This window comes from Pelobates fuscus, chromosome 6, assembly GCF_036172605.1.
Source record: "Pelobates fuscus isolate aPelFus1 chromosome 6, aPelFus1.pri, whole genome shotgun sequence".
In the NCBI taxonomy this organism is placed as follows: Eukaryota; Metazoa; Chordata; class Amphibia; order Anura; family Pelobatidae; genus Pelobates; species Pelobates fuscus.
Genome location: NC_086322.1, coordinates 8,829,183 through 8,844,441, shown reverse-complemented (window position 1 = coordinate 8,844,441; position 15,259 = coordinate 8,829,183).

The window sequence follows — 15,259 nt, the reverse complement described above, 5'->3', positions numbered from 1 at the left end:
GGTGGTCGCCGAGAAGCGGTCTTCCGACCGCTCCCCGTGCCGACCGCCGGGACCGCGGAGAAAGACTCCTGCGGTCCCTCGTGTGTTGCCTTTGATTCCCGCCCGCCGGCTTCATCCGCCGAGCTGTGGGGATATTTATGGGATAATAATAGTAAACAGATGAGAAATTGCCCACTAGTTTCAATTCTCAGATCCCTAATCGTTATCGTTATAAGTGAAAGGTAAAACCATATACCGGTAATTAAAATCACAAATTGTTATAAAAATATAATTTTATTTTTAACAATTTAAATTAATAATGATGAGTAACATGCATGATAATAATCAATGGAATTCGAGTATAACAATATGCAATACAATATGGCAATAATCAATGAATATTCAGTATAAAACAATATGCAATACAATAGGCAATTTACTTCCTGGTTAGTACAGTATAGACTCCATTAGCTGTCAAGACTGATTTACGATAGGTTTCAGAGAAGGAATGTGAGTTTCACACTGAGCTGCAGTGTAGGGCAATAGAACTTAGCTAGCAGTTAGAAATAACCCTTTCAATGCTGGCTAGACCTCTTCTAGGGATTTAAGATCTACGCCTATGTAATATTAAATAAAAATAATATTTAAATAGTCATAGTCTTTAATCATTTCCTTGATTCATCCAATTAAGAGAAAATCTACATATTTAATAAGCTGATATTTTATTAATTTGTCTAAACAGACATTTAATCTTATTTATAGCAAATCAACACAGCTGGATAATATCACGATATTCTAATATGTGATTAATCACATAAATACATTATTATTGTTTTTATCTGCAGAATAAAAAGCTTAATTATGTATTTCTTATTTAGCTAAGATTTCTAAATCGAAATCTGATCGTGAATTATTCAGTCATATATCATGCTATTAATTTTAATTAGTTTTAATTAATTAATTAAATGCTAGTATATTTACCAGTTATGCAGATATTTTCTCATCAGATATTCCCAGGTAGCTAAGTGTCATGGGTCTATTTCTCTGCATGGAGTGTAAGAGTTTCTTGGTTACTCTGATCACCCGATTCTGCCTGGATCTCTCTGAATGTTGAATCCCCAGAGTGTTGTAATGTCTCTCTCTTCAATCTTTGATTTTCCGACTCTTCCCTTGTCTTAACATTTTAAAGGGGAAATTCCTCCAAGTGATAGCCAATCACAAATGTGGGGTGTGGTTCCCTTCTAGGTAACCATTCTAGTATTTGAACTCTAGATGGCAGTATTGTTCCACTAGACATACCTATCCAGGAAAGAGTTAACTTTTCCTGGTGGCTATTTTTGACGTCATTTACGTTATCTTTATGTAGCCATAATTTTATATTCACTTGTCAGATCACAGGGTCTTTCTCAGTTTTGTCCAGACTATGCGTCTGCAAATTCTGCTATAATTCCTAAAATTGATAGTTTGTGAACTAAGTTTCACCTTAAACTATAATGGGACGTTGTACAATATCGAAAGTAAAATTTAATTATTTAATCCTCTCTGTCACCTACGTCTGGGAATAGTCTCTTATCTATTTGGTTGTTTATCTTACACATTCCATTCAGCTCGGGCAAAGCAGTCAGTTTTAGAGAAAGGATAGAAATTCTGTGTCTCTTTGTTAACTTGAAGATACAAAATGGAGTCTGGTCTATTTAGATTGACTTCAGAATATACACTTTGTATTTCTATCATAGCACAAAATGTCTGCCGATATAAATACCCTGACAGAGCGGGAATCCCCGTTTTGTTCTTTACCCTGCCCGCGCCCCCGCTCACTCGCTAATACTGTTATCAGAGTGGGGACGGAGCAGGGATCTACTCATTTGCCGCGGGATCCTCCGCTCCTGGTCACCCTCCCCGCGACTGCGTGGCCGGGCAGCGGGTGCGCGGCTCTCCACTGTGTTTGCCGCGCGCGTCACTGCCTTATTAAAGGTACAGTGACTAGTTGGTCCGGTGTGTTTCCCCATCTCCTGGCCGGTTTGGGGGTGCGTATTTTTTGGTGACAGCTTTCTTTTCTGTCCATGTGAGGCAGCTCTGTGAGCCCTTGCATCATAAATTATGCCCCATATATGAGGGTCGCAGATTCAATCCCCCTCACCTACCCAAGTAACTAAGCAATAGACTTTAGTTTTCGATTCTTTGCATGTGTGCTTGCCCTACATGTTTTTCTATGGACATGGTTTTACGGTTTACTGGTTTTCCTGACTTCCACATGGCACTGCGTGCCTCCTGCAGGTGTCCCTGCCTGGTGTCCTTACTCACTTATTGAACTAGGACTGCTCTAATCAAGCCTCAGTTGCCTGATGGAGGTCACACTGGTGTCCAAAGCCAGGGATTGTGGGTTCAGGCCCCATCTGGGTGGCTGAGCATGGCACTCGTATTTTGTGGCCTAATGGATTAGGCACAACCATATAAAAACTAAAGTGTTTCGCTATCTTGAAGAACCTTGCCTATAAGGACCCAGCTTCGTCTCTACCCTGCACCCTAATAGTCAAGATTCTACTACATGTCTAAAAGGATCTAGGTTTCCGCCTGCATTATACCTCTGGGTCGGTACCGCCCGTACCCTTATACTGGCCTGCCTTGTCTGTGCCTTTATAATTGGCCTGCTTTGTCTGTGCCCCTTGATTGGCCTGCTTTGTCTGTGCCCCTTGATTGGCCTGCTTTGCCTGTGCCCCTTGATTGGCCTGCTTTGTCTGTGCCCCATGATTGGCCTGCTTTGTCTGTGCCCCATGATTGGCCTGCTTTGTCTGTGCCATACTATGCATGCTATTGGACTGGTGGCTCCATACCCTGGATAACGGTTTGTTGAGTCTGCATGCATTATTACTTGCCTCTGCCAACACTAGGGGTGCTGCCCCTTTTGCCTGCTAATGATACCTGTTTTCTAGCTTCGTAGGTATCAAGTATCATAGACTCAGACTTTATGGACGCCTCTGCACAGGAGCAGAATTTGCAGGCTTTACTTAATGCGGCTGTGACCGCATCTGTTGAAAACGCCCTGGCTAGGGCCCTCCTTCAACCACATACGGACAGGGGTGTGTGTGGAACCCCTCATTTGGCAGAAGACTCGGACAAGTCAGACTCTCAGGTGCGAGAGCAGGCAAGTGCGCGAACGCGCTATTGAAAGGGTGAAGACCCTGAACCACGCTCCCGGACGGGCAAGACTCTGGCGAAATGACGTGGTTTGAGGTTGACAACCTCGCCGGCCAGGCGCCACCGCCTATCGGGCGCAGGGGAGGAGGCCTCCTTACCCCCCACACCTTGGCCACGCTGGATGTGTGGCGGGCAGACCAGCCTCCCTCAGATGGAGAAGATGTTTGGGTTGAGGACCTTGGCGAGGGTCCCGGTGGATGCTGGGAAGAGGAAGACGCGCCACCGACTAGGGCCCCCACGACAATGTTGGGGGACAATACCCTTTTGGGCACTACTGGAGAACCTCTGTTAGAGCCTCAATCTATCCGACGCCCCAGGTCTTCGGACTGGTCACTGCCCGACCACTTGGCACAATTCGTGCGCTACTGGGTCCGTAGACCCCTTGGAAGTGAGGCCTGCAAGAAGCTGCGGGCGGAATGCCCCAGACCGGTACTGCCGGACAGGGTGGCGGTTACCCCGGACAGGGTGGCGGTTACCCCGGATTTCGGACGCGCTGTGCGTTTTCCTCGTTGGAATGCCTGGGGTTCGTGGTCATTCTGAAGAAATCGGCCTTGGAGCCTGCGCAGACTGTGGAACTCTTGGGTTTCGTAGTCGTTGCGCAAGACGGCATTCTCCGCCTGCCTGTGGCGAAGATAGACGTGTTTTCGACAAGACCGGACTCCCCTCCGAAGGTTGGCTCGCGTGGTGGGTCTCCTCTTGGCCTCGATACAGGCGTTCTACCCGGACCCACTACATTACAGGGCCATGCAGTGGCTGAAGGCGCACTCTCTACGCAAGAGACCCTCTTAGGACCAGATGATCTCCCTGGCCTCGGACGTGCAGGCCGGATTGAGCTGGTGCCTCCTGCATATATCCGCCTGGAACAGCAAGGCAATATTCGGGATGACCCTGGACTCTTTCAGGGATGCCTGGAATTTCGAGGCGTTGTTGCAGTCGGATAGTGGCCTTCTCTGGGATTCCTGGGCCTCTGGGATGAGGAGGTGTTATCTCTCAACATGGAGCTCCTGGTGTCGCTTGGTGCTTGGTGTCGCTGGTGCCTTTACGGGTCCTGTATCTAGCGTGCTAAATTTCTTGTCTCATCTCTTTGACCTGGGTCGGTCATATCGCTCGGTTATCGTGGTTAGATCAGCTATCTCGACGGCACATGTCCCGCTTCGAGTTTTTCCCCATCGGCCAGGATCCGCTAGTCTGCAGGCTCCTGCATGGACGTGCGTTTGGTTTTGGTGTTCTTTCGAAATTGGCCTGATAACCAGGACCTTTCTCTTCACCAGCTTTCAGCGAAATTTGCCCTCTTGTTGTGTCTGGTCTCGTTCAGACGTGTTTCGGATGTCCGGGCCTTCGATGTCGGCGCTTTCTCATTTTTCTCCAGAGGGGATCTCCGTCAAGGTGCTTAGACGTACCAAGTCGGAATCGATGGTTGTATCATGCCCTTACTTCTAGGACTCACCTAAGCTTCGTGTAGCGAAGGCACTGGCGCGATGGTTAAGATGTCTTTTGGCTCTGGCGGGCGTGGATGCGACCTTCAGAGCGCGTTTGGTTAAGGGCGCCGCAGCTTCCGGAGCTTTTTTGGCGAGCGCTTCCCTTCAGGACATTTTGCGTTTGGCGGACGGGTCCCGTGTAGAGTTTTTTCGCCTATTTTACTTTAGACCGTCGGAACATGCTTCTTTTGCTTTGCTGTCGGAGCGTTAAAACAGCAAATATGAAGCCTCCTGTCATGCTATAAAATTGTAGATTATACTAGCTTTAGTGTAACTATAATCTTAATTTTATTAATGACAGGAGGCGAATATTTCCCACCCAATTTGATTTCTCCCCCCCACCCGTTTTGGATGGATTGAATTGATTGTATTTCTGTTGATTTGTCTGATTATCTGGGCTAGGTTGGTTAGTCTGGGGTGATGTTGTGGGAAGTGCATGTTATACTGTATTGACGGTCATTAGTATGGATTTCGTGTCTTTATTCTATCAGTACTGGATCGCGGGATTTATGTTTTATCAGTACATTTCGTTCACTAATCAGTGTTTTCGATTCTGTTTCTTTCGTTTCAGTTTAATGGTTCGACTTCAGTTCATAGGATCGGCCATTTGGCGGGTTAAAGATCAAGTTCATCCATTATCCGAAGTTTTTCCAGATGACATTCATCGTTATGTTGTGAATTTTTCTTTATTTAGTTATTGTCATTGTTGTGTACGTTACGTTGTCGCAGCGTGAAAGAGGAAATGGTGGCTTAGGAGGAGCCTTATATAGATACCTTATGTTTTTGTCTTTTGTGTTTTTCTCTCTATGTTAATGTGCTGCTGTGGAGTTCTAGTAAAGAGATACTTAAGCAAATATGAAGCCTCCTGTCATTAATAAAATTAAGATTATAGTTACACTAAAGCTAGTATAATCTACAACTGTATAATACTTTATATGTTGCTCAGCTATGTGGTCTGAGTACAGCAATACCCCTGTATGTACCTTTGCCAGGTATATGTGGATGTTGAAGGGGCACATTTGAGACGCAGCCATTCAGTTTTTTTCTAACTTTGAAGTTTTACGCTGTGTCCATGTTCCAATTTGGAGTAGTTTAGATGGTTGGTTATTGAAACTTCCCCACAAACACATACTATTTATTAAAGAATACACCCTGGGGTAATTCAAAAGGCATATTTTGAACCTTAGCGTGGGATCATTTTTTCTCTAGTTTGTTCTAGGTGTAGTGGTAATGAGCGTTTTTAAATGTATTTTTTTAACTTTTTTGACTTTTTAAAACTATTTTTTAAACTTTTGTTTTGCTTATTAATTTTTTTAAACTTTCCTAAACTTTCTTAAAACTTTTTTTTTACAGACTTAACATTTTTCTAAGCTTTGTTTTTACCGTTAACCCCTAACTAGCAGTAAGCAGCACTAACCGTAAATTCCCCATTTTCCCATAACTCCCACCCACCCCACCTAGAAAAAAAATATTTAATTATACAATATTTAAATTAGTTAATTAAATAAATTGAACCCCTGAGGATTAAAAAATAAATAAAAGTTAATCGTCAGGGGTTAAAAAAAATTAGATCACAGTATAAGACTGTGTTTTGATCACTGTAGGCAGTGATCGGCTGGCAGGGAAAGGGTTAATTTTTATTTGGACTGGGTAAAAGGGGGTGGTTTTTTTGTTTTACTTAAACGTTATTAAAACTTTTTTTTTCTTAATTTTTAACTTTTTAAAGCTTATTTTAAAACTTTTTTTAACGTTAACCCCTAGTTAGCCTAACACCAAATCCCCCAATTCCCCACCCTCCCCAGCTAGCTAAATATATAATTTTAAAATACTTAAATTAATTAATAAAATAAATTTAACCCCTGAGGGTTAAAAAAAAAAAAAGAATTAACCCTCAGGGGTTAAAAAAAAAAAAATCAGATCATAGTAAAATGTAATCCCTGCCAATTGATCACTGTAGTCAGTGATCAATTGGCAGGGAAGGGGTTAAATTTTCATTAAAATGGGTAAAGGGGGGTGGGATTTTAATTTTACTTTTTTTTTTTTTTTTAACCAGGGGGCAGGATCAGCACTGATCCGTCTCCCTGCACTTCACACTGAACCCAGAAGTGCAGGGAGGCGGATGTTAAGTATACAGAGCACATGTGCTCGCTCTGACATGCTGTCAGAGCGGGCACATGTACTGGGACAGCCCGATCCGGTGCTCCCGGTCTGCCTCTAACACAGAGGCAGACCGGAGCACCATTAACCCCACGATGGCCACGATTGCGGCGATCTGGGGTTAATTTTACCGCGTGACGGACGAGGTCCGTCACTCATCATTAAGGGTTTCCCCTGAGTGACGGACCTCGTCCGTCACTCGTCCTTAAGGAGTTAATGCTTCTGTATATGAAGCGATCACAATAACACTTATTTTTAACTTTTTTAAAAAGTCTTTAGAATTTCTTGAGAAGCGGTAACTAGCCAGTGTTGCACACATATACCAGATATGAAGTGCATACCCAAACGTACTATTTAGAACCCCCAAAAAAATATAATTTTTAAAAATGTGCTGCAACAACAGTATTTGACGGTTCTATTTGACTCTCAGATAAGAAGTGCACCACAGGCCACAAATGTACTATTTAGCACCAAAACACATTTGCATTTTTAAAACTGCTATGTCATAGCAGTATTTGACGGTTCTATTTGACTCTCAGATATGAAGTGCACACTCCAAATGTACTATTTAGCACCTAAAAAATGTGAATGTTTAAAACTGCGATGTAACCACAGTATTTGACGGTTCTATTTGACTCTCAGATATGAAGTGCACCGCAGGCCGCAAATGTACTATTTAGCACCAAAAAGTTAGATTTTTTTTAAACCAACAATGTAACAGTAGTATTTAAGGATTTTATTGGACTGCAAGAAATGCAGTATGCAAATGTACTATTTAGCACCCAAAAAAATTGCAGTATTTAAAAATGCCTAGAAGGTGCCCACTGAGCTACCAGAACAGGATTAAAGCACTGCACTCTCTGTGGCACTGGGCTCAGGGCAGGGTACAAAGATATAGTATAGCACCCACAAAAATAATCGCTGTAGTTTGCAGATTCAACACCAGAACTCTTTCCTAATCTGTCCCTCATAGCGGCAGCATCCTCTCCCTACACTAATAAGAGCTCATGTGATGTGCGACGCTACGTGACTCCAGCTTATATATAGAGGCTGGGTCACATGCTGCACTGGCCAATTACAGCCATGCCATTAGTAGCCATGCCTGTGATGGCTTCTAATTGCACACGAGTCAAACGCTTGTTGATTGGCTGCCTTTCAAAACGCGCCATTTAATCGCCAAACACCGAACTCCAACCCGAACATACACTGAAATGGCCGTGTTCAAGTCCGGGGTCCAAAAAACTTAATGTTTGGTACAAACCCGAACTTTACAATTCGGGTTCGCTCAACTCTAATTACTACCATTTACCTGTTCTCGTTTTCGCTGTCTCACCATTACCATGACCTCGGCTTGTATTTTGACTTTGCTTTACTCTTTCTAACGTTAAGTCCAGCCACCCGGTATGATGTTTATATTTCATGAGTTCGTACCTTGCTATCCTAAACTCTGCATGTTAGCGGTATACTGTGATGGAAGACATCTTGACCCCAGGCTCAAGCTACAGATGACCGGATGTCTAGTCTGTTTTATTTTCATGCTATGCTTTGAACTTTTAGTCTAGTTTCAGTGTCTGACAAGTAAGCATAAATTCATGACTTGTGACATTCTGTGGTTTCTGAGGAGACAATTGCAGCTTCACCCTCAGCACCCCTTCTTATGCCCTGATGTCATGGTTTCCAATAGCTGGTAATCAGAAAGTGTGCTCTTATTGTGATTCTTTTTGGTGTATTGAGCTTGGCTTGTTCATGACTATCCCTATTTCCAGTATCCTTGTCTCTTTCTGTAGAGCAAAAAACGGGTGTCAAGAGTATTCTGAGAACAGACAGCAACTGAAATAGCCTGCCCTTCGGTGGGTCCTCGCTCAGAACTCAAGCTGGTTTTAGCTCATCTTGTGCCATTACAGAGAGAACATCTCTGAAACATATCAGACTGGTCCCACCCATATGGGCAGTCCAGATCTGAAATGCCAGCAAGTTCCCTCTGCACGAGAGACACAGCAACCCCAGACGATAATTTCAGCCTTTTTAGGCATCATCAGTGAGGCATAACTGATATCTCTCTAGGTACTGTGAGCAAGGGGTCCACGTCTGAATTACCCTTTAAACTTATGGAGAGCAAAAAAACGGTCGCAAGAGTATTCTTTCTGTGTCCCTGACCTCGGCTCATTCCTGACTATTCTCTTTTAAGTTAAATCCTGCTATTCTAAAGCCTGTTAATAATGGGTAATACCTTATCATGACACATCTCTTCTTATAACATGAAGCTATTACATATTATTAAAAATATATCCTGTTTATACTGTATATAGATAGATTTCCAGGTAATTGTTTGTATTGGTCCCAAATATGAATATGTAATGCTACCTATGGCGAAAGTGACCTCGCCACTGGTTTTTGGAGGTGCCTGTTTGCAAGCCTCTTGCCCTGCGACTATGGCCCTGGGATGTTTTGCCTTTCTAGGAACTGATTTGGGCATATTATATTTTATTATGCTGCTGCTGGCCCTTTAAGAACCATCTGGGGACATACTGTGGAGTTACTGGGTGGCCACCATTTCATGTATCAGAGGCACATGGTGAGAACAATGGATGAAGCACATGGTGAGAACAATGAATGGCGGCCATTTTAACTCACAGACACTGTTTGGACTTTTCTACACGGTGCCATCTCGCCGGTAATTGGTGCACAAAGACATCGTGCAGTAGTTTTAAACTATACAACAGGGGACACATTATACAGTAATTATTTTTCATATAGCCTGTATATGTTCTGCGGAATTTGCATTAAACTGTATCTTCCAAACTACTGAACAGATCTGGGTGAATTTTGGATATGTGGTTCACCCAGATACCCCGGTATACTTTTTATCGGGTTATTGCATGTTCTGGGGTCCCTGTGATTTGTTTTATAAAACTGTAGGGGGTAGGATTTTGTGTGGGAGTGTCTGTGTGTATTGTACGGATTGATTGGTTGTATTTCAAAACCCTGTGGGCAGTACTATGTTTGTGGATTGTGAATAAAAGAGGCTGTATGTGCCAGTACAGTCAGTTCTGCTTGACCTCAAAATGAAGTGTTGTCTCGTTATTGGGGGAATTGGATTGTATGCTGATTGCCAGGAGTGTAAGCTGATTGTATGCTTTTCCTGTTCAGCTGTTTACAGCAGTCCTATGCTTGAGAGCATTCATATGCTTCTCAGGTCCGGTGGTTGTGGTTGTCTGCTGCAGTGCTTGGAGTCCTCAGGAAGCGCTAGGAGCATCCTTCAACGGAGGTACCCAGTCGGGGTGCCAGGTGATCGGTTACACTACCATATCTTTTTAGAGGCACAGATTTTTCTAAATTAAATAGATTTAAATTTGTTAACCTTTCTTCATAACTACAATCATTAATTCCACTTACTAATTTTGAAGACCTCCACCTCCACCAATTTTTCTAGTGCCATAAATTCTTCTTTAGAAAAGATAGTGTCAGACATTTTGTGGTTAAAATTTATGCTATATTGCAATTCAAAATATAGCAACTGTGACAAAATTTAACTGACACAATCATTTTTAACTTGATTCATTTGAAAAGAGAAGTAGCACAGCAGATTGAAGGTGTGTCACTGTGCACCCCAAGCCCTGCAAACAGCATGGCATGTTCCCCCTTTAAGAGACCTGGCTGGCTTTGAACTCACAGATTCAGCATCCCAGTCAGGTTCTCTACCATACTATTTTGGTTTTTGCCTCCTCCTTGAGCCATCTCCTGCAACTGGGCTCCAACTCCTGGTAAACTGTTGCAAGGTGTGGTCTTACCATTGATTTAAAAATAGTGCAGGTTATATTTTCATCCCGAGAACTGTCTCTTTCTCTGCATGACAATACTTTACTTGTCTTAGCAACTACTGATTGACATTGTACAGTGGTGCCTAGGAGTTCCTAATCCTTCTCATGTGTTGTTATCCCTAATTTACTACTCTTTAGCCCAAAGTGCAGAACTTTGCATTAATCTATATTAAATTGACCCATTTGAGTGCCTAGTCCTCTAATCTTTGTAAAGCTCTAGACCAATTTCTTTTAGTTTTAACACTAATCTATTGTGTGAAACTGTATCAAATGCCTTGGCAAAATCCAAATAGATCACAACCACTGCAACACCCATATCTATGTTTTCCCTTACTTCTTTATAGAATGCAATTAAATTAGTTTGACATGATCTATGTTTCATAAAACAATGCTAATTTATGTTGATAACAATGGTTTTTTTCCCCCCAATTAATTATTTAATATTATCCCTCAGTAACCCTTCCAATACTTTCCCAGTCACTGGTTTCACAGGACTTTTGTTTCTGTGTAGGAGCCATATCTACCTATTTTCCAACCATTGGTTGCAATTCCTGAAAGAACAGAATCATGAAAGTAAAAAAAAACAGAGGTTTGCTTATTCCCACATTTAGCTCCTAAGTATTTGTAGATGAATACCATCAGGCCATGGGGCTTTGTTTCTATTAAAGTGCACTCCACTAACCAATTATAAAGAAACATAGACTGTGACGGTAGATAAGAACCATTCGGCCCATCTAGTCTGCCCAATATCATAAATAAAACGTGATGTTTAGTAGATGTAACAATAAATGATGACTTTAAGGCATTATTTTATTGTATTTTTTTAATTCTTTATATTTGTTGTGCTTTCAATTACAAACAGGCTTACAGTGCCATGACAGCGGGTGCAAGCAGCAAACAATGGTCAGTATCTGTAACGGCTTACCATGGTTGGGAGTCTGTAGCGCAGATATATGCTCACCTTTGCAATTAAACACAGACCAAGGTGGTCAGGTAAGAACTCATCTGGCCTGTGAGTCTGTGCACGGGGGCTGTACAGGTTAATGCTCCAATTAGCAGTACAGATAGGACATAAACAGGAGAATAGTCATGGGTAAGCCAGAGGATGCCAGAAATCAGGATACACGACATAACAAGCCAAGGTCTGGAAGCAACAGTAGAACACGAAACAGCAATACGAGAACCAGAGTTAATGATCTGACACTGCCCTCAGGGAGAGGCAGTGTCTTATACCTGGCTAATCAGTGATCAGCCACAGGTGAACCATGAGTGACAGGAGCAGTCTCAGGTAAATTCCAACCCCCAGTGCTGGATACAAGGTAAGATCCAAACTTCAGGCTATTACTTGAGCTGTATGGTGGCTCAGAGGAGAAACAGCAGGCCCAGTACTACAAAGTACCTAGTTTCAAATCCCTTATTGGGCACTTCTTGGGTGACCTCGTCTGGATGTCACGGTGAGAACCATGACAATACCCCCTCCTTCAAGAACGACCTCTGGGCATGAACAGGTTGGATTCACCCTCTTCCTCTGAAAGGTCAAAAACATTCTTTGGTAGGACGTACATTCTCCCATAGGCACCCATGCCATATGTACGGCCTTCTTCCAGATTTTTGGGAAACACAGCACCCACAGTAGCCTTTGCTTTAGTAGTTCTCACAGGGGAGGCATTCAAAGCTTGAAATGCTTTCTCGAACACCTCAAGATCCTGTTTACATACAACAGTGCCATTAGAAGCATATGTGCAGAACTTTTTTGGCAAGGCAGGAAGTGGTGATGGTGCTTGCTTGAACAGGTGTTTCTTTGGGTAGAGGTACAGACGTTTCTGGAGCTGGAGGAGGGACTTTCTCAGGAGTACTGGCTGTGTTGATTACCGTGATCTGGGTTCCCTTTTGTGTCACAGAACGAGGACAGGCTAGACAGCAACCTTGGCAGATTCCAGGTTGTGTTGCCGAGATGACAGGACGGGTACAGACAGTACCTACTTTAACAGTTTTAGGCAGAGGTGGGCGAGTAGGGCAGAGGGAGATAAAGTGCCCTCTTTGTCTACAGTAGAAACATAGGCCACACCCTCTCCTACGGTCTCTCTCCTTAGACGACAACCTAGTTTGGGTAAATCCAAAATCCATGGGTTCCTCCCTGTCCACTGGAGTTTCATAGCTTGCTTGAGTACAACCAGAGTGAAAAGGCAGGTCCCTGAAGGTGGGTTCATGCTGCAACAGAATGCGGTCTTTGTATGTGTGTATAAAGTCATTTTCTCTAGGTAACCAAGATCTGCTGGCACCTGGAGCAGGCTTGGGAGTTGCTTTCCTGGAGGCAATGCACTGAGAGTCCATTGCAGTCATGAACGACTCCCAGCTGTCCAGGACAATGCTTTTCTACTGCAGCTTCTGGTATGCCCACTCCTTAATCCATCCAGAAAGTAAATTAATAGCAGTACGGACCTTAACAAAGTCGGTGGCGTAGGTTCTAGGTTTCAAGGCAAACAGGAGCTCACAATTCATCTTGAACATCGAGAAAGACTAACGGGAACCGTCAAACCTGTCAGGCGTTATGACATAGGGTTCTGGATAAGCAGGTTCCGGGCTGGGCGTACTGTGCCTTTAAGAAATAGAACTTCTCGCTGCAGCTCTGAAACTGTCTGGGCCAGGCTGGACACTTTCTGGGAAAGTAGTGTGCACATCTCTGTGGACTCCATGATGGTCAGTTCATTCTGTATCGGCTTACCTTGGTTGGGAGTCTGTAGCGCAGATATATGCTCACCCTTGCAATTAAACACAGGCCAAGTTCGTCAGGTAGGAACTCACTTGGCCTGTGAGTCTGTGCACGGGGGCTGTGCAGGTTAATGCTCCAAGTCGCAGTACAGATAGGACATAAATAGGAGAATAGTCATGGGTAAGCCAGAGGTCAGAGGATGCCAGAAATCAGGATACACAAAATAACAAGCCAAGGTCAGGAATCAACAGGAGAACACGAAACAGCAATACGAGAACCAGAGTCAATGAACTGACACAGCCCTCAGGGAGAGGCAGTGTCTTATACCCGACTAATCAGTGATCAGCCACAGATGAATCATGAATGACAGGAGCAGTCTGAGGTAAATTCCAACCCCCCGTGCTGGACACAAGGTAAGATCCAAGAAGGTGGCTCAGAGGAGAAACAGCAGGCCCAGGACTACAAAGTACCTAGGTTCAAATCCTTTATTGGGCACTTCTAGGGTGACCTTGTCTGGATGTTGCAATGACAGTATCATGGCATAGAAAAAACAGCATATTTTAATGAGTTAAACCTGTAATGTGGGGGAGAAATTCACATTTTGTCAATATAATAGACATACTGAGTGAGTAGAAGCCTTAAAGCTGGATAAATCAAGCTAGATAAACTGACTACTGGATTGGTCATCATAGTGAAGTATTATATGCTTTGATGAGAGAGAGAATCTTAGCAAGAAAAGGACCACCAGGTGTGAATCAGAGATTATACTATCCTAAATGTAATAGCAAGGCAATGTAGTGAAGGGGAATATATCTTAAGGTCGATCAGGCATTAGGCAATGGGCTTTGCATGCTAAATTGATATTAAAAACCTAATAGGAACACAAAGAATAAAAACTGAGGAGAGAAACACAAGGACAGTCTGCAGTTCAGTTTCAGCCAATACCATGTAAATGAGGCAAACAGAATCTGTGTTTTCGTGTTGACAAGCATAGTCGTTTGAGACCACCTTCCTCCACAAGCCTTGGTCGAGAATTCCCCAGAACATGCAGGCTAACATTTTCGCATTTCTGCTCCTCCACTCCACAAGCCCGGGCCGGTAAGTAAGCTCCTGCATCTTCACCACTAGGCTCTCCGTCTTCAGTGGCACGGCCATTCCCCTGTTGAAAGCCCCCATTACCAAAATGCTCACAGGTTTGTGGACGATAGTTGGACTTAACCGAGCTCTCGGTTCAGCAGAAGAGCGGTGCGTCAGGTATACGCTGGAGGTCTCCCCAAGAGCAGGTGAGGTAAATGACTGCTGTAGCTGTTGGGCTTCAATTCAGACCCAAAAGGCCATACAGAATGGTTTGAATGCTGTGTTGAGCCTGATTTCTTATAAGGGTGTGTGAGGCACACAGGGTATAGATTCTCCAGGGTTCACCTGGCGTCGAGCTGAGTCAACAGAGGTTGTGATTAAGCAGGCATGTTCACTCAGTGCCGTGAGCTCTGCTACTCCATGCCACAATATTTCCTCAGCAGCAGTCATCTTGGAACCTTTGCAATATTTCAAGCTTGCAGGAGTTGTACTTTTTTGCTGGTGCAGAAGGGTTGAGATTCCTTGGTGGGGTCCGGGATACTCCCACCGCACCACAGGAGGGGTCGATACGGGCACCGGCTGTGTCAAGGATTGGCCCCTCCAGGTCAGGGTCAGAAAATCCGCTGCTTCTCCCGCTCTGTCCACAGAGTGGCCTGCAGATTTCAACCGACAGTCAGCGTGGGAATATAGTGGGGTCGTGTTTGCTTTGCTTTGCTTCCAGGGATGCCCAAGAGTTGCCAGGCAGTAAGTAAGATAGGTATGGGCTGGAAGTAACACTTTTTGGGCAATAAACAGTTATTTGCTCAGGAGCCGATATGACCAGCATCTGCTCGGCT